This window comes from Canis lupus, chromosome 21 (assembly GCF_011100685.1).
Source record: "Canis lupus familiaris isolate Mischka breed German Shepherd chromosome 21, alternate assembly UU_Cfam_GSD_1.0, whole genome shotgun sequence".
Taxonomy (NCBI): Eukaryota; Metazoa; Chordata; class Mammalia; order Carnivora; family Canidae; genus Canis; species Canis lupus.
Window position 1 is genome coordinate 16918939 of NC_049242.1, and position 22895 is coordinate 16941833.

The 22895-nt window shown below is 36.4% G+C and overlaps 1 long non-coding RNA gene across 1 annotated transcript in view; it reads left to right on the top strand.

Moving 5' to 3' along the window:
* LOC119864877 overlaps positions 1-18000 on the top strand; it is a 35331-nt gene extending 17331 nt beyond the window's left edge. The window contains exons 2-3 of the long non-coding RNA XR_005375357.1: positions 12188-12361; positions 17908-18000. This is a non-coding gene — a long non-coding RNA (uncharacterized LOC119864877). The remainder of the gene's footprint in view (positions 1-12187; positions 12362-17907) is intronic.
* Positions 18001-22895: the final 4895 nt, after the last annotated feature.

A 22895-nucleotide genomic window follows, 5' to 3' on the forward strand; every position in this document is an offset into this window, starting at 1 on the left:
AAGGAAGAAAAAAAAAAAGGAGTAGTACCCTCTGGTTCTATATACTGTTAATCCCTCGACTTCCCCTGGAGTTTTCCAGCACTGCTCGGTCCAGAACTTGTCCTTCCAGCTGGCCTTCTGGGGTAAGGGCCTGCTATGCTGATTCTCAGGTGTGTGCACTTCGGGGGGGCTGCCCCACCCCCTGCCAGGTTCACAGCTCAGTGGGCGCTGTTGACCTCAGTGGGAGCTGAGGCCTCTGTCCCCTGGCGGCCCGCCTCTCCCAGGCACAAGGTGGACACCAGGAGGAACAACCACACTGGTGGCAGCCAGGTCCCCAGCCCTGGAATCAGCTCCCACAGTAACTACCGCAGCTCCTAGTCCCGCAGGGGCCTGGATGCTCTGGGGGGCAGCGGGGGTACTGATCTGCACAGCTCGGGGGTGCCCAGTGGCGGGAGAATCCTCGCTGTCCTATGTCCTCCCGGCTTCCGCCTGTCTCCAGGGGGAGTGCAGGATCCTGGGCTGTGTCCCCCAGCGCCCTGGGCTCCGGGGCCAGCGCGGTTGGAATCGGCTCCCAGGCCACGCAGCCCCCTCCGCGTGGAGCCCCGCTGGGCGCGCTCCAGCCCTTTACTGAGCTCGGCCGGGGGTGTGGGGCCACCTCCTCTGTTAGTGACCCCGGGAACCTGGGGCTCCACTGCCCCTCCTGGGATCCTGCCCGAGGATGATTTGAAGGTTATCTAGGTAAGTTGTGGGGACAGGTGACTTGGGGACCCTACTCCTCCACCATCTTGCCTCGCCCCCCTTTTTAGTGGTTTCTTTATCTGGTTTTGGCATAAGTGTGATGCTGGCCTCATGGAACAAATTTGGAAGTTTCTTCCTTTTCTATTATTTGGAATAGTTTGAGAAGAATAGATATTAACTTCCTTTTAAATGTATAGTAGAATTTGGGTGTGAAGGCATCTGGTCCGGGACTTTTGTTTTTCTGGGACAATTTTTTGACTACAGATTCAATTTCTATGCTGGTTATCAGTGTGTTCAAATTTTCTATTTCTTCCTGTTTCAGTTTTGGTTACTTATATGTTTCTAGTAATTTGTCTATTTCTTCTAAGTTCTCCAATTTGTTGGCATATAGGTTTTCATAATATTCTCTTGTATTTCCTTGGTGTTGGTTGTTATTATCTATTATTTGTGATTTTATTTATGTGAGTCCTTTCCTTTTTTTCTTGACAAGTCTGGCTAGACTTTTATCACTTTTGCTGGTCATTTCAAAAAAACCAGCTTCTGGTTTCATTGATCTGTTCTATTGTTTTTAATTTCTGTGTCATTTATTTGTGTTCTATTCTTTGTTATATCCTTTTTTTTTTCTGCCAGTGTTTGGTTTGTTACTCTTTTTCTAGCTCTTCTAGGTGTAAGGTTTGGTTGTTTGAGATTTTTCTTGCTCTTGAGGTAGCTCTGTATTGCTATAAACTTCCCTCTTAGAACTGCTTTTGTTACATTCCAGAAATTTTGGACTGTTGTGTTGTCATTTTTATTTGTTTCCATGTACTTTTTATTTCTTCTTTTATTTCCTGGTTGACCCATTCATTATTTAGAAGCATGTTATTTAACCTCCATGTATTTGTGGTCTTTCCAGATTTTTTCTTGTGGTTGATTTACAGTTTCATAGTGTTGTAGTGAGAAAATATGCAGGGAAAGACTTTAATCTTCTTGAATTTGCTGAGAGTTGTTTTATGAACTAATATGTGATCTATTCTGGAGAATATTGTATATATGCACTTAAAAAGACTGTCTATTTTGTTGTTTTAGGATACAATGTTCTGCATATATCTGTTAAATCCGTATGTTTCAGTGTATCATTCAAAACCATTATTTCATTGTTAATTTTCCATTTAAAGGACCTGACTGGGGATCCCTGGGTGGCGCAGCAGTTTAGCGCCTGCCTTTGACCCAGGGCGCAATCCTGGAGACCCGGGATCGAATCCCACATCGGGCTCCCGGTGCATGGAGCCTGCTTCTCCCTCTGCTTGTCTTTCTCTCTCTCTCTCTCTCTCTGTTACTATCATAAATAAATAAAAATAAAAAAATAAAGGACCTGACTGACCATTGATGTAATCGGAGTGTTAAAATCTTCTACTATTATTGTATTATTATTGATTAGATACTTTATGTTATTAAATGTTTTTTGTATTTGAGTGCTACTAGGTTGGCTGCATCAATATTTACAATTGTGTATCTTCTTGTTGGATTGTCCCCTTTATTATTATACAGTGTCCTTCTTTGTCTCTTTTTATAGTTTTCATTTTAAAGCCTATTTTTTCTGGTGTATTACTACTCCAGCTTTCTTTTGACAATTATTTGCATCATAGATGTTTTTCCATCCCATTACTTTAAATCTGCAGGTGTATTTAGGTCTAAAATAAGTTTCTTGTAGGCATCTTATAGATGCTTTTTTATCCATTCTCTCACTCTATGTCTTTTGATTGGAGAATGTAGATCATTTACATTCAAAGTAATTATTGATAGATATGTATTTATTGTCATTTATTATTTTGTGGTCTTTCTGAAGATTTTTTTCTGATCCTTGTTTTTCTTTCATGATTTGCTGATTTTCTTTAGTATTATATTTGGATTTCCTTCTCTTTATTTTTTGCCTATTTATTAGTTGTTTGTGATATATAGTTACCATTAGGTTTGTATATAACCTCTTCTGCTTATAGCAGCCTCCATTAAGTTGATGTTTGCTTAAGTTGAACCCATTTGTTACCCCTATTCTCCCCACATTTTTTTAGGCATATACCATTATATTTTATGTTCTTTGTGTGTTTCTTTCTTGACTGATTTTCTTTTACATTCATTTGTAAAATGAATATTCATTTTCACTGCTTTCCTGTTTCCTACTTTTATGTTGTTACTTTTAGGTTTTCCTTTTCTTTTTTTTTTAATTTTTATTTATTTACGATAATCTCACACACACACACACACACACACACACACACACAGAGGCAGAGACATAGGCAGAGGGAGAAGCAGGCTCCATGTACCAGGAGCCTGACGTGGGATTCGATCCCGGGTCTCCAGGATCGCGCCCTAAGCCAAAGGCAGGCGCCAAACCACTGCACCACCCAGGGATTCCCCTAGGTTTTCCTTTTCACTTAAAGTGTCCCCTTTAATGTTTCTTGCAGGCCTGGTTTAGGGTCCTGGACTTCTTTAGTTTTTGTTTGGGAAGCTATCTCTCCTTTTATTCTGAATGATATTCTTGATGGATAGAGTATTCTTGGATGCAGATTTCTCCCATTTATCACTCTGAATATATTATACCATTCCTTTCTGGCTTGGAAGGTTTCTTGTGAGAAATCTCTTGCCAGTCTTATGGGTTTTCCCAGTAAGTTACTGCCTTTTTTCTTGCTGCTTTTAAAACATTTTACTTTATCACAGTATTTTGCCAATTTAATTACAATATGTTTTGTTATGGCTCTGCTTTTGTTAATTTTGTTTGGGAGTTCTCTGTGCCTCTCGGAAATAGATATTTGCTTCTTTACCCAGATTAGGGAAGTTTGCAGCTATTATGTCTTCAAAGAAATTCTCTGACTTTTTTTCTCTCTCTCTTCTTCTTCTTCTGGGACTTTTATAATACAAGTGTTATTATGGACTCAGTGATTTCTCTAAGTGTGTTCTCATTTTGCACAATTCTTTTTTTTTTCTCTTTCGTTCAGTTTGACTACTTTATATTACTCTATCTTCTAGATAATTAACTTGTTCTTCTGCTCCTTCCAGCCTATTATTCCTTCCATCAAGCATGTTTCTCATTTTGTTTATTATGCCCTTTAACACATTGCCTTGCAATGTTATTCCTTATCTCTGTCTTAAGGATCTTCCTAATGTATTCCACTCTTTTCTCAAGTTCACTGAGTATCTTTATGCTCATTAACTTAAATTCTCTATCAGGGATGTTATTTATAACTGGTTTGCTTAGATTTATGGCTGTGGCCTTGTCCTGTTTTGTTTTGTTTTGTTTCATTTGGCATAAATTTCTCCATCTTTTCATTTTGTCTAAATCTCTCTGCCTGTTTCTTTGTGCTAGGAAAGTCAGCTATGTCTGTTGTTCTTGAGTATAATATCTTTATAGAGAAGAGGTTTTGTAGTGCCCTCTAGTGTACCTTACTCCCCAGGGCCTGATGCTTTTGGAAGTGTCTCCAGTGTGTGGTGTGTATTCTCTGCTGTTTTGTCCTGGCTGCTTTATCCTTCAGACCAGTCATCTGCATAGGCTCTATAGAGCCTGTCCAGGATGGTATTTTGCCCCTGGCCTGAATATGGAGTGTTTTAACTAGATGTGCTCTGACCTTTTTGTGAAATGAGACTTTTTGTCACCACCCCTGGTACCAAAGCTCTGAAAAACTCCTGTGTCAGGAGACATGGTGTGAATAGGTTTTAGGGCTAGTCATCTGGGGGAGTGGGCCCCCTGTGATGGAACTGAGGCAAATGTGAATGGGATGGACAGTTCCAGTGGAGCATGGGGCCCTGAGGTTTGGTATAAGCAAGTTATATAGCAAGTGTTGCTGTGTTGCTTCTTGCAGATGGCCTTCTGCTTAGACTGGGGAAAGGGTGCCTGCTAGTTCTTTTGTTCCCAGAGAAACAACTCACTGCTGTCTCTCTGGGATGTCCTCTGAGATGAACAAATAATTTCTCCACTATGTGCTACAGGTACTCTTCAGAGTGCTGTTTTCATGTTGTATATTCTGGGACTATTTGCCCTGCTCTTTCTCCAAGATTAGTGAAATGCTTTCTGAACTCCCACAGAGTCAGCCATGCTGACCTTTAAAACTCCATTCTTTAAACATTGCTATTTGTAAGAACTCACAAAATTTGGCCCTCTCATTTTCCATACCAGTTGCTATGGGGATTAATTTTCCCTTTGCGCTCCTCTGTATACTAGTTTGTCTCTTGCCCTTCTTTGCAACCATAGCTCCCTCCCCACCACAGTGGCCCAAGATCCATTTCTCTTCCAAACCACTTCCTGTCCTCCTCAATATGGCCTCTCCTCTACCTTTAGTTACAGAATTTGTTCTGCCACACTTCAGGTCAATTCCTGGGATATTTAGGATGGTTTGGTAGTTATCTAGTGGTATTTGTGGGACAAGGACAGCCTAGGGTTCTCCTACTCTGCCACCATCTTCCCTCTCTCTCCCCCTGATTTTATTTCTCTACTCACTTAATTAGATATTATATAAAGAGCATGGATTTTGGAATCAGAAATACTAGGATGAAAGTCCCATAATTATATTACATGTTTTATTACATAAATGCTTGGAATATTTTTTTCTTGTCTGAGTAGCAGTTTCCTTATCTGTTAGGTGGAAAAATAGTGTTTCTTGAATAGACTAGCAAGTAGATTACTTTACCTGAATGATTGTGTCCTCTCCTGAATAGAATGAGTTTATAGATTACTTGGTACCATATTGTTCTACTCTTAATTCCCAGTTGTTTATGTATTTCTTTTTCAAATTAAAACAACAATCTTGGAAAACCTCACAATTGGAAAGACTTTTAAATGTCATTGCAATTCAAAATCACTTTGGTGTATAAGTATTAACCTATCCTCTCTATTCGGTGTCCATCAGCCACCATTTAAACACTCTCATCATCAGGAAACTCATTACTTAAAATTTGGAAGATTTTTTCTTCTTCTTTTTTAAAAAAGATTTTATTTATATATTTCAGAGAGTGAGTGAATGAAAGAGCCAGGGGTCAGGGAGAGGAGTAGAGGGAGAGGAAAAGCAGGCTACCTGCTGAACATGGAACCTGACTCAATCCCAGGACTCCAGGATCATGACCTGAGCTGAAGGCAGACAGTCTACTGAACTGCCTGGATGCTCCTGGAAAGTTTTTTCATATTGAGTCAAAATCTGCCTCCTGCTTATAAATTTTCCTTATTTTTATTTATATTGTATTGATTAGTTTGTTTGTTTATTTATTTATTTATGAGAGAGGGAGGGAGGGAAAGCACAAGCAGGGGGAGTGGTAGGCAGAGGGAGAGGGAGAGGGAGAAGAGGGCTCCCTGTGGAGCAGGGAGCTACATGAGCGGCTGGATCCCAGGACTCCAAGATCATAAGCAGAACAGAAAGCTCATGCTTAAAGGACTGAGCCACCCAGGCACCCCTGATTACTTTATTTTAACAACTTCTTTCCACCTAGTTTTCTACTTCTTTTTGTTCATTACCTGTGTATTATGCAAACTTAGATTGGAAATAGAGTCCCTCCAGAAATCATTGTAGATTGGTGAATTCGCTATTTGTATTTTTTACCTTCATAAGTATATGAACCATTTTCAGGGGAATGGGGAAAAAATCACCAAAAACTATGTTTTAAACATTCAATATACAAAGCCATTTGCTATATCCAGAAGAGACAGGATTGATGGACAGGACATGGGGAATTACTGTTTCATAAATGAAAAACAAAAGAGTGGACTTTCAATGAATAAATCACCTTTCCTACAAATTCCTGATAGTATCTAAGAAGTTTGTTTTGCCACAACTATGAGAGCTGAGGGATTTGTTAGGTGGTCATTGAAGTTGTCAGTCAAAATCTAATACAAATGGATGACCTTATGGAGAAGGAAAAGAAAGAGGATATATTAATAGAATCTTAAAACTCTAGAATATTATATCAAGTGGCAATTATTTCTAAGTTTAATTAATACATACATAAGCTTTAAAAACAAATCTTATTCTCTGGTTTTGAATACTTTCTCTGGCAGAGAGCTCATTCTCATATATATAGCAGATTTGCTGATGAATAACAGTTTTACTTCTATTTAATTGTCATGTGGCTTTCTCTACTTTCTGTTTTTAGGTCTCTTTATAAGTCATTCATCCATTCATTCATTCTTATGAACATGTTATTTTCTCCGAAAAAGGTATTTGTTGAGTGCCTATTTTATGCAAAGCCCTACCCTAGCTCTAAGGATGTAATAATAAACAAAATAGTACTGGTTGATGTGGTGATAGGATTTTGAATATAGTATGAAATCAGTAGTAACTGGAAAATAACATAAAATGCATAAATTAGTTTCAAACCATAATAAGAGCTATTATGTAAAACTACAGAGGTTTTATAAGCTCATAGAAGAGGCCAAACTGACCAGTTCTGATGGTGGTAGTATTCATAGATGTGATGGTGGTGAACAAAACACCTCATGAGGAAGTGACATTTAAAATGAGATCTGAAGAATGAGTCATTGTTAACCAAGCAAGAGTTGAGAGCAGGAATAATTAAGAACCCTTCTGGACAGGGAATTATCTGTGAGAAGAGCTTGAATTGGGCAAGACAAGAGCTGGATGTGGATAATCCTGCTCCCCCTAGGTAGAACACTGCTACTCTCTCTTAATCTTCTTAGTCTGTACATATTTATATCCTTCAGCTATTTCTGACATAACATGACTTACAGAAACTCTCTTTGCTCCTCTTCAGCTATGATCTCACTTGTATTTGTCTTCTTTACATGTGTTCCTAACAACATAGCAGCATGGCAGTCATGTGAATGTGTCAAGAGAAAGAGCAGTGCCTCTGGGTTTCAAACTGTGGATGGAGGAAGTTATAACTGAAGTCCTACCAAAAACATTGTTAGCCAATATTTATTGGAGTGACCCCAGGAACTCTACTGGGATGGCAAGGCAGATACAATACTCTAAACTTCTCTACCTACCCTTTTCATATCAGTAATACTTCAAAAGGCGAAAAAGAAGTAAAGCTGGTGGATTTGGAATCAGTCTTCAAAAGACTTTGGTCAACATAACTAGCATTTTGATGTAGGGCAAAAGAGAACAAAAGAGCTCTTTTATCTATTTCTACAAGCTCCACATTATAACAATATCTTTTTTGTATTTCATCTTTTTTTCTCTCAACCTGAAGTTCCTTGGGACCTGTTTCTCTTCATAAATAGTTCTCATTCTGGACTGGAAAATGTCACCATTGGCAAAGGATTGCTCTAGGTGGACAAAGTGCCAAGTGGCTCCTGAAGAGCCCCAGAGGCTTCAGCCTAAAGGATAAAAGGCAATATATGAAAGGGAGAAGGCTGATTCTGTAAATAAATTTGACTGGCATTAAGTATTTAACGTGGTGGCCTGGCTCCATGAGGGCAGTACATTAAATGCATAATGGCATAGCATCCATTTGGGCTTTACTGTAAATCTGACAAGCCCCAACCAGGCTGCATGGCATTAAATTCTAAGTGGCAAGTTCTGATAGAGCTGTCAGCTTGAGAAGGTTTACTTTAAAGCAAACAGAAGAGGCTGCAGTTTCTTTTATTAATAAAGTCATGCTCAGTTGGAGAAAAGAGGGAAGGCAGTGTGATATTGTCACAAGCATAGGGCTTTGGAATCAGCCTGGGGTTTGGATTAGTTGCCCTGTTACTTATTGCTGTGTAATCCTTGAGCAAATCACTTCACCTCTCTGAGTCTCCATTTCACTAATGAGTATAATGGCCATAATGTATATTTCAGGCTTGCCTTAGGTTTCTCCAGGAAACAAACTTGGGATAGAGATTTATGTTCAGGTAGTTTATTAGGGAGTAGTCTTGGGAAAAGTAGCTTCAGTGGAGTAAGGAAAGTACAATTTACAGAGAAGTTCTTCTCGTTGTTTAACCACTTATAGTAATAGCCATTTTACATTTATAGTTCAATACTTTTTTTAATCTGAAAAGAAGTTATTAAATGTATCTATAGCCTAGATTTCCTGAAATAGAACCTAAGATAAAGTTTTGAGTGCAAGTGGGTTATTGAGGAGTAGTTTCAGATATACTACCTATAAAAGAGTAAGGGAAGCAGCAGTGGTCAGAGCAACAGACTGATCTTCAGTATAGTTGCAGCAGAGACTCAGCTAATCCCACCGAATGATGTGACACAAGGATGGCATTTCATGGGTGTCTCACATTGAAGCAGAGAATCTGGGTCTTTGTTCACCTTCATCAATAGATCACTGGATGTAGACAGCCTTTGAGGATGGAATTTTGGGTGAGGCAGCTCTGTTGGGACAAGCAAGTTTCAGGGAGGGACTCAGTTCCCAAAAATTATAAGCAGACAACATGCCTGGCAGTTGGGAGTTAATCTCAGTTCTGAATAATCTACCACTTGGATCCGCTTGTTCCCTATAATAATAATATAAATAATAATAATAATAATAATAATAATAATTCACACCATCTACAGAGAGCTTTTTCTAGGTTCTATTTGTTCATTTGCTGGGGGTGTTCATACTCCTTACTAGAAGAAGATTGATGGGATGAAATCTCTTGCAGCATTTCCTGCTGCAGATGCTCTCCAGGCTACAAGTGATATTCATAATTTTCCTCCATTACTATCATTCTAGATTTTCCTGCCACTTAATTAGCATTTTTGCTAGTATCATCTCCAAGATTTTCATGCCTGAGGAATTTTGAGTTCCTATGTATCATGTCTTATTCAGATTATGGCTGCTTCATTTGCTGATAGGCTATCAAAATTGGGCAGAAGAATATCAAGAGGAACTCCACTTGATCACTTGGGCATCAAATGTATTACTTTTCCCCACACTGTTTAATAGCAACTTTACTTCCTTCTGATATCAGTATTAATTACCCTGGCTGGAATAGTAACTTCCCTTCTTTGACCTTTGGGGTTTTTTTTTAGCACAAGGAGTCCAAAATGACTGGGTGGTAGCTACACATAAACTTTAATAGGATGTATTCCCCTCTACAAAGAAACTACAATTGGAGGGACAATTAGTATATATTCATTAGTAGCTTATTGGAAATAGTAGTAAATATAACCAATTAGATTCTACCTTTGATCCAAGACTTATGTATTCCACATACTAGAAATATAATACCTGTATAATAAGTATTGATTTAGGGAATACTCTGCATCTGAAAGGATTGAATCCCATTATTTCAAAGCTATAAACCCAGATATGCCTTCAAAAGGCTATTATTATCTTTCTTTGTCACACTGGTAGCTTAGGGTATATGGCATATGATAGAATCAATGGATCCATTGGAAGTTAATTAGAGACCACTACCATGCTTTCTTTGATGTATCCCTTACTATGATGTGATATTACACAAAATTTTATTGTTGATGAGCCCTCAAATAGAAATGCTGGTTGAGACACTATAAGCAGGAAAGGCAAACTCATACTCCTAATATGGTTTGATTCCAGTTTCAGTGAATTTCGACCTACTCTAATTTGAAGGAGCCCAATATAGTCAATTTGTGACTAATTGGCTGGTGGGTCTCCTTGAGGAAGGTAGCGATACTGGTGACTCAATAATGATGTCAGTTGATAGAAGTTTGTATATTTAGTAAGGTCAGTTGCAAGATCAGCCTTGGTGACTGAGAGCCATATTCTTGGGTCAATGAATTTTCTTTTTCCTTGATATATGCCTACTGTAATCCTCACTCCATCAGTCCATAAAGACTAGCTGATGTCAACAGGCCATACTCATTCTACCAACTTGCATAAGGCATAAAGAAAGATCAGTGAATTTGACTTGGTGATAGATCAGTAGAAAAATATTTATTCTGAAGAATAAGAAAAAAATACTGAAAGAATTATTAGATTCAATACTAAGTAGTATATCAGACATATAAATTTGTGTAAGAAGAGACAAAGAATGGGGGCAGAAAATACTTGAAGAAATAATTATTTTTAAAAATTACTAAATAAGGTAAGAAAAATAACAAATCAAGAAGCTTAGGAAAGTATAAGCAGGATGAATTCAAATGAATCCCTCCTAGGTACGTCATAGTCATACTGCTAAAGCCAACAATAAAGAGAAATTCTTGAAAGCTGCTGTACAAAAATATTGTGTTACATATGGGAAACAATGATTGAAATGATACTGAATTCACCTCAGAAATGATGGGAACCAGAAGAAAATGGATGAATGTTTAAACGCTAAAAATTATGAGAATTGTTATTACTATTATTATTATTTTAAAGATTTAATTTATTTATTAATTAGATACACAAAGAGGCAAAGACATAGCCTCCCTGTGGGGAACCTGATAAGAGACTTGATCCTGGGACTCTGAGATCCTGGGATCACGCCCTGAGCCAAAGGCAGACACTCAACCACTGAGTTATCCAGGCACCCCTGAAATTATGAGAATTATAAACAATTTTCTATTCAGTGAAAATATCTTTCACATGAGAATGACATAAAAACATTTCAGATAAAAACAAAAGACTATTGCTAGCAGATTTTCACTGCAAGAAATGCTAAAGAAAGTTTCAGGATGAAATGTAGGTACCATATGGACTCTCCTCTTTATTAGAAGTAACAAAGAACCGTAGGTAAGAAAAAGTAAAATACATTTTTTAATTATTTAAAAGCATATCCTATTTAAAGCAAAAATTGTGAGTTTAAAAAATATAAATATTATATATATGTATATAAAAATATGTGCATATGTATATACATGTGGGTACATGTATTTTACAGCAGCACATAGGTGGAATAAATGTAACTAAAAGTCTTACATTCTATCTGAAGCAGAGCTAAATTAAGTAGACTGTGATTAGTTAGTGATGCATGTAGCTAGAAAGCTAACAGAGAAATTGAAATGAAAAACTGAAAATATTATATTAACAAAAAAGAAAGCCAGAAATGAGGACTACATGAAACAGAACAAAAAGAAAACAAATAGATCATACTAATAATTATATTAAATGTAAACAAACTTAAATTGGGATGCCCATCATCAAATCTGGTATATTTTTGTAGTGTCCATGGCTTAAGAGTGGATTTTGAAATTTTAAATAGTCAAAAATACGAAAAGAATAATATTTTTTGGCAAAAGGAAAATTTAACAAAATTTAAATGTTAATTTTTCATTGTTTATAACTAAAGTTTTATTGGAACACAGCTATACCCATTGTCTAGGACCACTTTCATGTTAAAATGGCAGAATTGAGTAATTATGAGAGAGAAATTGTATGGTATATAAAACATAAAATAGACAGGATACCTGGGTGGCTCAGTGGTTGAGCGTCTGCCTTTGGCTCAGGTCATGATCCCGGGGTCCTGGGATCAAGTCTCACATCGGGCTCCTGGCAGGGAGCTTGCTTTTCCCTCTGCCTGTGTCTCTGCCTCTCTCTCTCTCTCTCTCTCTCTGTCTCTCATGAACAAACAAACAAACAAATAAATAAATAACACAAAATATTTACTATTTAGCTGTTTGTAGAAAAGATTTGCTGATCCCTGGACCAAACAGTCAAATTAAAGAGGAGAGATTAACAGATTGGATTAAAAGAAAAACCCAACCATGTGCTATCTACCTTTGATAAAGAGAAATGGACTGAGATGAAAAGAATGGATGAAGAAATATCATACAAAAAGTAACCACAGGTAAGCTGCAGTAGCTGTATTCAAGTCAAACACAATAGACTTCAAGATAAGGAGTACTTAGATAGTAACAGTAATAATAACAACAACAATAATAATAAATATTATTTTTAGTGGAAATGCTGGGAAGATGAGTACATTTATTCATTCATTCATTCATTCATTCATTCAACAGAGAAAGAGGGAGCACAAGCAAGGGGAGTGGCAGGCAGAGGGAGAAGGAGAGGCAGGCTCCCCTCTGACAGGAAGCCAGATGTGGGGATTGATCCCTGGACTCTGGTCATGACCTGAGCCAAAGGCAGACACTTAACTGACTGAGCCACGCAGGTGTCCAATAAGGAGTACTTTTAAAAAGTGATATTCTGTAATAATAAGTTGGGTAGTCAATCAGAAATACCTAGCATAATAAATGTATATGCACCTAATAGTTTTTAAATACTAGAAGCAAAAATTTATATAATTTAAAGGGAGAAATAGACAAAAGTACACTAACAGTTGCTCTACTAGTAATTGAACATATATACTTGATAGAGCAACTATCAGATATACACTGATGATACAGAAAATCTAAGTAATCCTATCAAAAACTTAACCTAATTGACATTTATAGATGACTACATTTAAGGAAAGCAAACATATGTTCTTTTCAACTTTGCACAAAACCTTCACAAAAATAGACCATATAAAAGATTGTAAAATAAGTTTTAATGAATGCAAAGTTATTGAAAGCATATAAATGTTTCCTGAATACAAATGAATTAAGGTAGAAATCAGTAACAATTTGATACATTAAAACAGTGATACATTGGGGATCCCTGGGTGGCTCAGCGGTTTGGTTCCTGCCTTAGGCCCAGGGTATGATCCTGGAGTCCTGGGATTGGGTCCCGCATCGGGCTCCTTGCATGGAGCCTGCTTCTTCCTCTGCCTGTGTCTCTGCCTCTCTCTCTCTCTCTGTGCCTCTCATGAATGAGTAAATAAAATCTTTAGAAAAACAGTGATACATAAAACATCTAAATGTTTAAGATTAACAACATACTCATAAATAACATGGACTAAATTTAAAATCACAAAGGAAATTAAAAGATATTTTGATTCAAATGATTAGAGAAATGTAAAAATTATGGAGCATAGCCTAATTTGTGCTAAAAGGAAAATTTATAGCTTTAAATGTTTATATTAGAAATAAGAGGGACACTTGGGTGGCTCAGTGGTTGAGCATCTGCCTTGGGCTCAGGTCGTGATCATAGGATCAAGTCCCACAGGATCTAGGATCCTCTCAGGGAGCCTGCTTCTCCCTCTGCCTATGTCTCTGCTTTTCTCTCTGTTTCTCTCATAAATAAATAAAATCTTTAAAAAAATAGAAATAAGTCCTTAAACAAGCAATGATATAATTTTCCTCCTAAGAAAATAGGAAAATATTAGCTCAAAGTAAATAAAGAGAAATAAATAGAATAAAAATGAGAACAGAAATCAATTAAATAGAGAGACAAAGAAAAGTTATAAATTTAGTTCTTTGAAAAAATTAAAAATCAATAAAAAATCCTCACAAAGTGACCAGAAATGAAAGAGAAACATCATAAATTGGCAATATCAGTTACGAGGGAAAGAGTTACATGAGGGATTCTACCAATTTTAAAAGATAAAAACTTAGACAACTTTAATGAAATATTTACATTTCTTGAAAAATACAGTTCGTTAGAATTTATATAGGTAAAATACAAAATATGAATTAAAGAAATTACTTATCAAAAACCCATAACATAAAGAGGATTCCAGCTGCATAGGTCTTCTCCGGATGAATCTATACAACAAATAAAGAAAAAAATACCAAAATTACATGTATTCTTTCAGAAATAAAGTAGAAAGGAAAACTTCTCAACTTATTTTATAATGCCAAGATGATGCTGATACTAAAACTGGAAAATACATTAAAAGAAAAGATATTGGGGATCCCTGGGTGGCTCAGCAGTTTAGTGCCTGCCTTTGGCCTGGGGTGTGATGCTGGAGTCTCTGGATCAAATCCCACACCAGGCTCCCTACGTGGAGCCTGCTTCTCCCTCCGCCTGTGTCTCTGCCTCTCTCTCTTTCTCTCTCTCTCCCTCTGTGTGTGTGTGTGTCTCATGAATGAATAAATAAATCTTAAAAAAAAAGATATTGTATATGGATGAATGTGAGAAAAGAATCCCTCAAAATCCTAGAGAGGAACACAGGGTAGCAAGCTCTTCAACCTCAGCCACAGCAACTTCTTGCTAGATACATCTCCAAAGGCAAGGAAACAAAAGAAAAATAAACCATTGGGACTTCATCAATTAAAAAATTTTCTGCACAGCAAAGGAAACAGTCAATAAAACTGAAAGGCAACCTATGGATAGGCAGAAGATATTTGCACATGATCCTCCAGATAAAGAGCTAGTATCCAAGATCTATAAAGAACTAATCAAACTCAACACCCAGAAAAGAAAATCCAGTCAAGAAATGGGCAGAAGACATGAACAGACATTTCTCCAAAGAAGACATACAAATGGTCAATAGACATGTGAAAAAATGCTCTGCAACACTTGGCATCATGGAACTACAAATCAAAACCACAATGAGATATCACCTCACACCAGTCAGATGGGAAGCAACAAATGTTGGCAAGGAGGTGGAGAAAGGGGAACCCTCTTACAATATTGGTGGGAATGCAACTGGTACAGTCACTCTGGAAAAGAGCATGGAGTTTCCTCCAGAAGTGAAAAATAGAACTACCCTATGACCCAGCAATTGCACTACTAAGTATTTACCCCAAAGATACAAATATAATGACTCAAAGGGGCACCTGTGCCCCAATGTTTGTAGCAGCAATGTTCACAATAGCCAAACTGTGTAAAGACCCAAGATATTCATCAGAAGGTGAATGGATAAATATGTGGTGTGTATCATACACGCCCCCCCCCCCACACACACAGAGTAGAATATTGCTCAGCCATCAGAAAGGATGAAATCTTACCATTTACATTGATGTGGATGGAACTGGAGGGTATTAACTGAACAAAAACAAATCAATCAAAGAAAGAAAGACAATTATCCTATGGTTTCACTCATATGTGGAATATAAGAAACAGCATAGAAGATCATAGAGAAAGGGAGGGAAAACTGAATGGTAAGTCATCAGAGAGGGAGAAAAACCATCAGAAACTCTTAACTATAGGAAATAAACTGAGGGTTGCTGAAGGGGTGGTGGGTGGGTGGGTGGATGGAGTCCTTGAGTGATGGGCATGTGATTTAAGCACTGGGTGTTATATGCAACTGATAAATTATTAAACACTACATATGAAACTAATGATGTGCTATATATTGGCTAATTGAATGTAAATAAAAAGATTGAAATGCATCAAAAAATAAAAAATAATACCTCTTGTGAATATAGATGCAAAAAGTAGAATATTAATAATTTTCATCAAATGACCTCTAATGACCAAGGGAAATTTATCTTGGGGACACAAATGTGATTTTTTCATTTGGAAATAAATCAGCATAACATACTGCATTAACCAAAAAAGGGAGAAAAATATGATTTTCTCAATAGTTGCAGTAAGGTTATTTAACACAATTCAGTGCCCATTAGATGAAAACTCTACATAATCAAGGAACGCCAGAAAACTTTCTCAATCTAGTAAGAAGTATCTACAAGCAAAACAAAACAAAGGCTATTTGTTATACTCAGTGAAATATTGAACACTTTCTCCCAGAGATCTTTTCAAGACAAGAATGCCTGCTTTTACCATTCCTCTTCAACATTGTATTATGCTAGAAGGCCTAACCATTACAACAAAGCAAGATAAAAAGTCACAAATGTTGAAAAGGAAAACTCTCTATTTAAAAGTGACATAATGTTTTATGTAGAAAATCCCAAAGGAATACAAAAACAACCTACAAGTACTAAAATTTAAATTAAACAAGTTTTCAAAATACAAGGTTGATATTAAAAAATATTTCTTAAAAATATTTCTTTCTGTATACTTATAACAACAAATTGGCAAATATACATTTAAAAACCCATTTAACATAGCACTGACAATTTAAAAAATTGACTGACATTTACGTTGTTAATTGATTTTAAATAAAAGATTCAAACTATTGGGAAAAAATATCCACAGGTCGTGTAGAAACAACTGAAAAGCCATATGGGAAAAGAAAATCCTAGCTTACATGAATTAAAAAATTATTCAAGACTAAAACATAGAAGCTAAAACAATGAAATTTCCAGAAGAAAATACATGTACATATCTTTGGGACCTAAGATTAAAGAAATAATAACCATTAAAATGATGAATTATATTTTATCAAACATAAAAGCTTCTGCTTATTTAATTTAGTATTAGGGAAATGAATAGAAAAGCCACAGATAGGATAACTGCAAAACATATATCTCACAGAATACTTTGCAATTATGTGACAAACTCCTATAACTCAATATTAAAAACAATTCAATTATTTTTTTCTCCTTTTCCCTTCTTTTTTAGAGGGAGGGATACAGAAAGAGTTTTGTAGGGAGAGGCAGAGGCAGTGGGAGAAGGAGAGAATCTCCAGCAGGATCCCCAAGCAGGGAGCCTGACATGGTGCTTGATCTCACAATCCTGAGATCATGACCTAAGCCAAAATCAAGATTTGGTTGCCCACTTAACTGAGCCACTCAGGCACCCCAATCAATTCAATTATTAAAAATGGACTAAAGACTTCACATTTCACATAAGATGATCTACAAAAACACCAATAATCTAATTTAATAAAAGCTACTATCTTTAGTCATACAGGAAATACAAATTAAAACCACAAAGAAATACCTCAATATACTCACTAAAATGGCTAAAGTTAAAAAGACTTGTGATATAAATGTTAGTGAAGAGCAATGAAAACTTTCCTTTCTGTTATAGGCATATAAAATTATAAAATCACTTGAGATAAATGGCAGTCTAAAAAAAATAAATTTAAACACATGCTTATTCTTTGACCTAGCAATTCTGTTTCTAGGTGTTAACCAAGAGAAAGAAAAAAAGGAAAACTTAGCTCCAAAAGATTTTTACAAGAATATTCATAGCAACTTTATTAATAATACCCCAACCTGGAAACATGACTATCAAAAGGAAAACTGAAAAAAAAAAAAAAGTAGTATATTCACATCATGGAATAGTACATAGAAATTAAAAAGGAAGAAAAACACAAATAAAATCTCATAGGTGTTATGCTGAAGAAATCATATCACACATGAATGAGGATATACTCTATGCTTTCATTTACAAAGAACAAGAAGGAATAAGATAAAATGGAAAATAAATGTACAGAGTTGTGTCAGCAGTAGTAATGAACTCTTTTCCTTGCTTTATCACTTGTATTTGTATGAAATAGATGAAAAGAAGGCTGTACAAGGCAAAGTACTGGTAGTGTCCTGAAGCAATAGTGAGTTAGAACTTGTCTTACTTGATGTCTGTATGTTATTTCCTTTTATAGTAGTGTTTTTGGTTAATATTACAGAAATATTAATAAATTCTCACTTGTTTCAATTACAGGTGATTGGAATGACTTTGATAACATAGAGCCATGTGGATTCTAGGAGTAGTCAGATACTAAGAATTAGACTGAATAAAGAAATCTGAATGTGCAAATGTACTCATTAAATTTGATTACTTTCACTAAGTCACATTGCCTTCTAGGTAGGATAGACGTCTTTGATTATATCTTCCTCATTGTTGATATCATACTATGATAAATTAATTGAATTAAATTATGTGTTTTAAGCGGATGAAGAACTCTTTTACTTGGCAGAATATTAGTGTATATTAGGACTAGGTGAGGAAGAAAACAACTATGTGCCTTGTTCTCCAGTGTCTTCTCAAATTACTGTGTCCCATATAATTCCCACAACCACCTTGTGAAATGGAAAATTTCCCATATACTTTAACTTACACAGAAGAGCCTTTGAACTTTTTATAATAGCCTCAAGAATGTTTTATTTAAACTCACTTCCATCCATATCAAAAATCTTATTCCTCCTTCTCACCACTGCACTTACTCCATATTTTATTTTGTTCAGGCACTGTATGATATTTTTCTTTTCCTTACCATGGCATAGGTGCAGTGCTTAGCTGACCATATTTGTAAAAAGGCCTAATCTCATAAATTGGTTGAGTACTCATGAAGTACAAGATACAGATAGATGATGTTATTTTCCTTGGTTATTCTTCTTGGGTTTAAGAACATATTTTTACTTTGATGAACATGATCTCTCCTCTCTCTCTCTCTCTCTCTCTCTCTCTCTCTCTCGGCTCCAGTCTATTAATTGAACAACTCTTTTTTGAGTACCTATTCTGTGAGAGGCATTTTTTAAGTTCCCATTCTGTGGGATTTTAGTGATGAAGAAAAGACAAGACTCATGCTCTCATGTAGCTTGCATTCTATTGAGAGGATGCAGAAAATAAGTAAATAAACAAATGAACAAGATTTTAACTTCTGGAAAGTTTTAGGGAAAAAAATTGTAGGTGGCAAAAAAATAAAGTTGGAAATGGGGGAAGCTTCCTTAAAGTGGATGAATAAGCCTTTTTGAGGAGGTGAAACTTGAATTGAGGACTGAATAGTAAGTGTGACTGTTGGTGCAGAGATCTGGAGGAAAAAATTTCAGACTCTGGGAACAGCACACCCAAAAATCTCATATTATAAGTGAACGTTTGAAGAATCCTTTGAAGGGCAGTGTGGTTGGAATTCATTGAAATGGGAAAAATTGGTAAAAGACGAGTCTGGGAATATAAGAAATATACAGATCATTGATTGGAATTATTGGAGTGTTTTAAGTGTGTGGGTAACATTATCTGATTCATTATTGAAAAGCATGAGTATAGATAACAGGAGATTATTGACATAGCTCAAGTAGAAGTTAATGATGGCTCTAGCTAATATAGCAATCCAAAATAGGGAGAGTCTAACACACTTTAGGAGGCCAGTGCCTTATCCATTAGGTGGAGCTGACAAGTCTAACACATTGAAAGACAATGCTGACAAACAGTTGATGATGATTGGAACAAAGGCGAGTATATTTTCTAAATCATGGACCAGAATCATTTTATATGGTTTCTTTTAGTGATTCAAGGACCAGTCTGTATTTGACGTTTCCAGTTTGTGTTTGTATTATAGGAGTGAAAGTGACACAGCCCCTAACCTAAAGTTGCTGGACTTCACCTTAGGCTTACTTAATCTCATGCAGGAGCCTGGGAATCTGAATTTTAGCTCACATGAGCCACTAGTGTGCTAAATACACACCTCTTCTCTCAATGTAGAAGTGGTGGGGAGGAAAAATAGAAATGGAACTTGTGCAGTTCCAAGAAAATCAGAGAAGTTGGACTGGATCCTGCTTACACTGTATTGCAGTGAGAGTTCTGAAGGGGTAAAATAATTGAGAGAGAACAAGTAATTTATTTGTTGAATTATTCATTGGATTGCTGTAGGTGACTGTTAGAGGTAGGACAGTGACAGAGCCCTAATAAAAACAAACAACGCAACACAACAAAATTGAGAGGGAGAGTTTTTGTTTTGGGTAATAATAGTGTATCTTGTATCAGACTAACTTGCCTTCACCCAATAATTAGAATCTCTGGAATAATATCTATTCTAAAAAGCTATTATTTAGGGGGCATTGGAGAGCAATGCAAAGCAGGCTCTGATGGCTGTTATGATTATGATATTTGTGTGGAAATGCAAAAGAAAAGAAAAAGAAGCAACTTTCCCCAAACGAAAACTAAAATCGCTAAAATGAAAGACAACAAGCTAATGAAGTTACATTATCTAACTTTAAGACATGATGTGAAGCTACAGTAGGCAAGACAGCATCATAATGATATAAAATAGATATTTATATTAATGAAATAGATTTGAGTTTACAGAACATAGTCATCATAAGTTGTACAACTGATTTTTGTCAAATAGACCAAATCAATTGGACAAGGGAAAGAAAACTTTTTTCAACAGATGGTGAACAATTATATATATATATATATATATATATATATACATATATATATATTTGGCAATATATAATTATATATATGGCAATATGTAATTATATATATTATATATATGAGGCAAAAATGAACTTCATTCTCTCCCTACTGCCATATACAAATTAAAGTCTAAAAGAAAGACATAAAACTTATATGCAATTTACACCTCAATAAAGCTAGGGAGGGAGGGGGAAAAAACAGAAGAAATGTCAGCAAAATGGTGAAATAGTAGTTTTCAGCCCTCATCCACCCCCAGATGGTTTTTGAAAATCACTCACAGATGGGAGTACCTTTGTGGGAGCTCAGGAGTTCAGAATAGAGATTGTAGCACTCCATTGGAGCAAAAAATCTGAGAATAGACACATTGAAGGAGGTAGCAAGAACAATTTCACTTCATTTGCACCACTCTCCCTCCATAAGACTGAATAGCACAATGCTGAAAGAGAATTCTCAGTTTGAAATTTCTCCCATGGGAAAGTGAGAGCTTGGTGAGCTCCCTGCTTCCTAAGCTAGGTGGAAGTTAGCCCAGGAGGTCCACTTCCATCTCATCCCATCCCAATCATTGAGGAAATTGGTATATCTGAATAGTCTGGAGCAGCTAGGATCAAGGAAAATATACAGGGTTCAGAGCAACCAAGTCATAGAACTCAGATAAGGGCTGCATTTTCTACTAAATACCTTGTGACTCAATCAGTCTCTCACCTATTCCCCTGCAGATTCCTCAGCTAGCTTACACATGTCACTAGCACACCACTTACTCCTCTTCCTGGGAATCACTGCCCTTTATGAACCTCCATAGATGGCCAAACACCTGCAAATCATGCGCACACGCACACACACACACACACACACACACACACAGCTTGACTTTGATGGACTATGAAAAGGCACATGACCCTCAACACTTCATTGTACTGATGTAGGGAAAATAAATAGTAGCTGACTTTGTTAGATTAAGAGAAGTTGTACAAAGTTAAAACTTCCCCAATAAAAAGGCATACTAACTAACTTAAAACTCCCCCAACAAGTGGAATGGAGCATGTGCCTCCATAGAAAAGGTCTGTGAGGGATCCCTGGGTGGCTCAGCGGTTTGGAGCCTGCCTTCAGCCCAGGGCCTGATCCTGGAGTCCCAGGATCAAGTCCCACATCGGACTCCCTGCACAGAGCCTGCTTCTCCCTCTGCCTGTGTTTCTGTCTCTCTCTCTTTCTCTCTCTCTGTGTGTCTCTTGTGAATAAATAAATAAAATCTTAAAAAAAAGAAAAAAAAAAAAGAAAAGGTCTGTGCAACCCCCAGAATTCCTAGATGGCCCGAGTAATGAGGGTCTTTCTCTTTTGGAGCTAGTCTTTTGGAAGAGGTAACCTCTTCAAATGCAAAGAGAGCAGCAAGTCTTCAGGGAATGAAAAATCAGGGAAGTATGCCATCAGACAGTAATTTCCCAGTAATAGAAAAGAAAGAATTTGGGATCTATGAATTGCTTGATAAAAATCCAAGATAGTTTTTTTTTTTAGTTGCTCAGTGAGCTACCAGAGAATGCAGATAGAATCTATGAAACCAGGAGACAATACAGAAACAAGACAAGAAGTATAACAAAGATATAGAAATCATAAAAGAGAACCAAACATAAAAATCATAAGATCATAAAATAAAATGGTAAAAGTGAATTGGAGATGATGAATACAATAAATGAAATGAAAAAAATGCAACAGAGGGCTTCAACAACAGACTTTATCAGAAGAAAAAGAATCTATGAACTCAAAGATAGGTCATTTGGAAGTATCCAGTCAGAGGAGAGAAAAGAAAAAAAATATTAAAAAGAGTAAAGAAAGCCTATGTAATTTATAGGAAACCAATGAGAAAAATAACCAATACATTATAGAAGTTCCCAGAAGAGACCGAAAGAGGCATGCAGTTTATTAAAAGAAATACATACAAGAAATATTAAAGAGGAATCTGTGAGTGGAAAGAAAAGATCATAAAGAGGAGTAAGAAAATTAGGAAACACAAAAGCAGTAAAAATTAAGTATAGCTTTACAGATCAATCAAGGGATTTACAAAATATAAGGATGTAAATTATGATACCATGTTGTAGAGGTAGGTGGGGAGAGAAGTTAAGAATGGGTCCAACTTCATTGACCATATAGTTAATATAGATTATTCTACATGTAAAGGATTATATACAAACCTAATGATAACAACACATCAAAACTCAGTAATAGATAAGCAAAAAATAAGGAGAAAGGAATCTAAATTTGTCACTAAAGAAAGCCAGCAATCATGAGAGACAAGACCAAGAGAAGAAAGGAACAGAGAACAACTACAAAAACAACCATAAGACAAATAACAAAGTGGCAATAAAGATGTACCTATCAATAATTTCCTTGAATATAAGTGGACTAAATGCTCCAATCAAAAGACATAGAGCAATAGACTAGATAAAAAAGCAAGGCTCGGGATCCCTGGGTGGCGCAGCGGTTTAGTGCCTGCCTTTGGCCCAGGCCGCGATCCT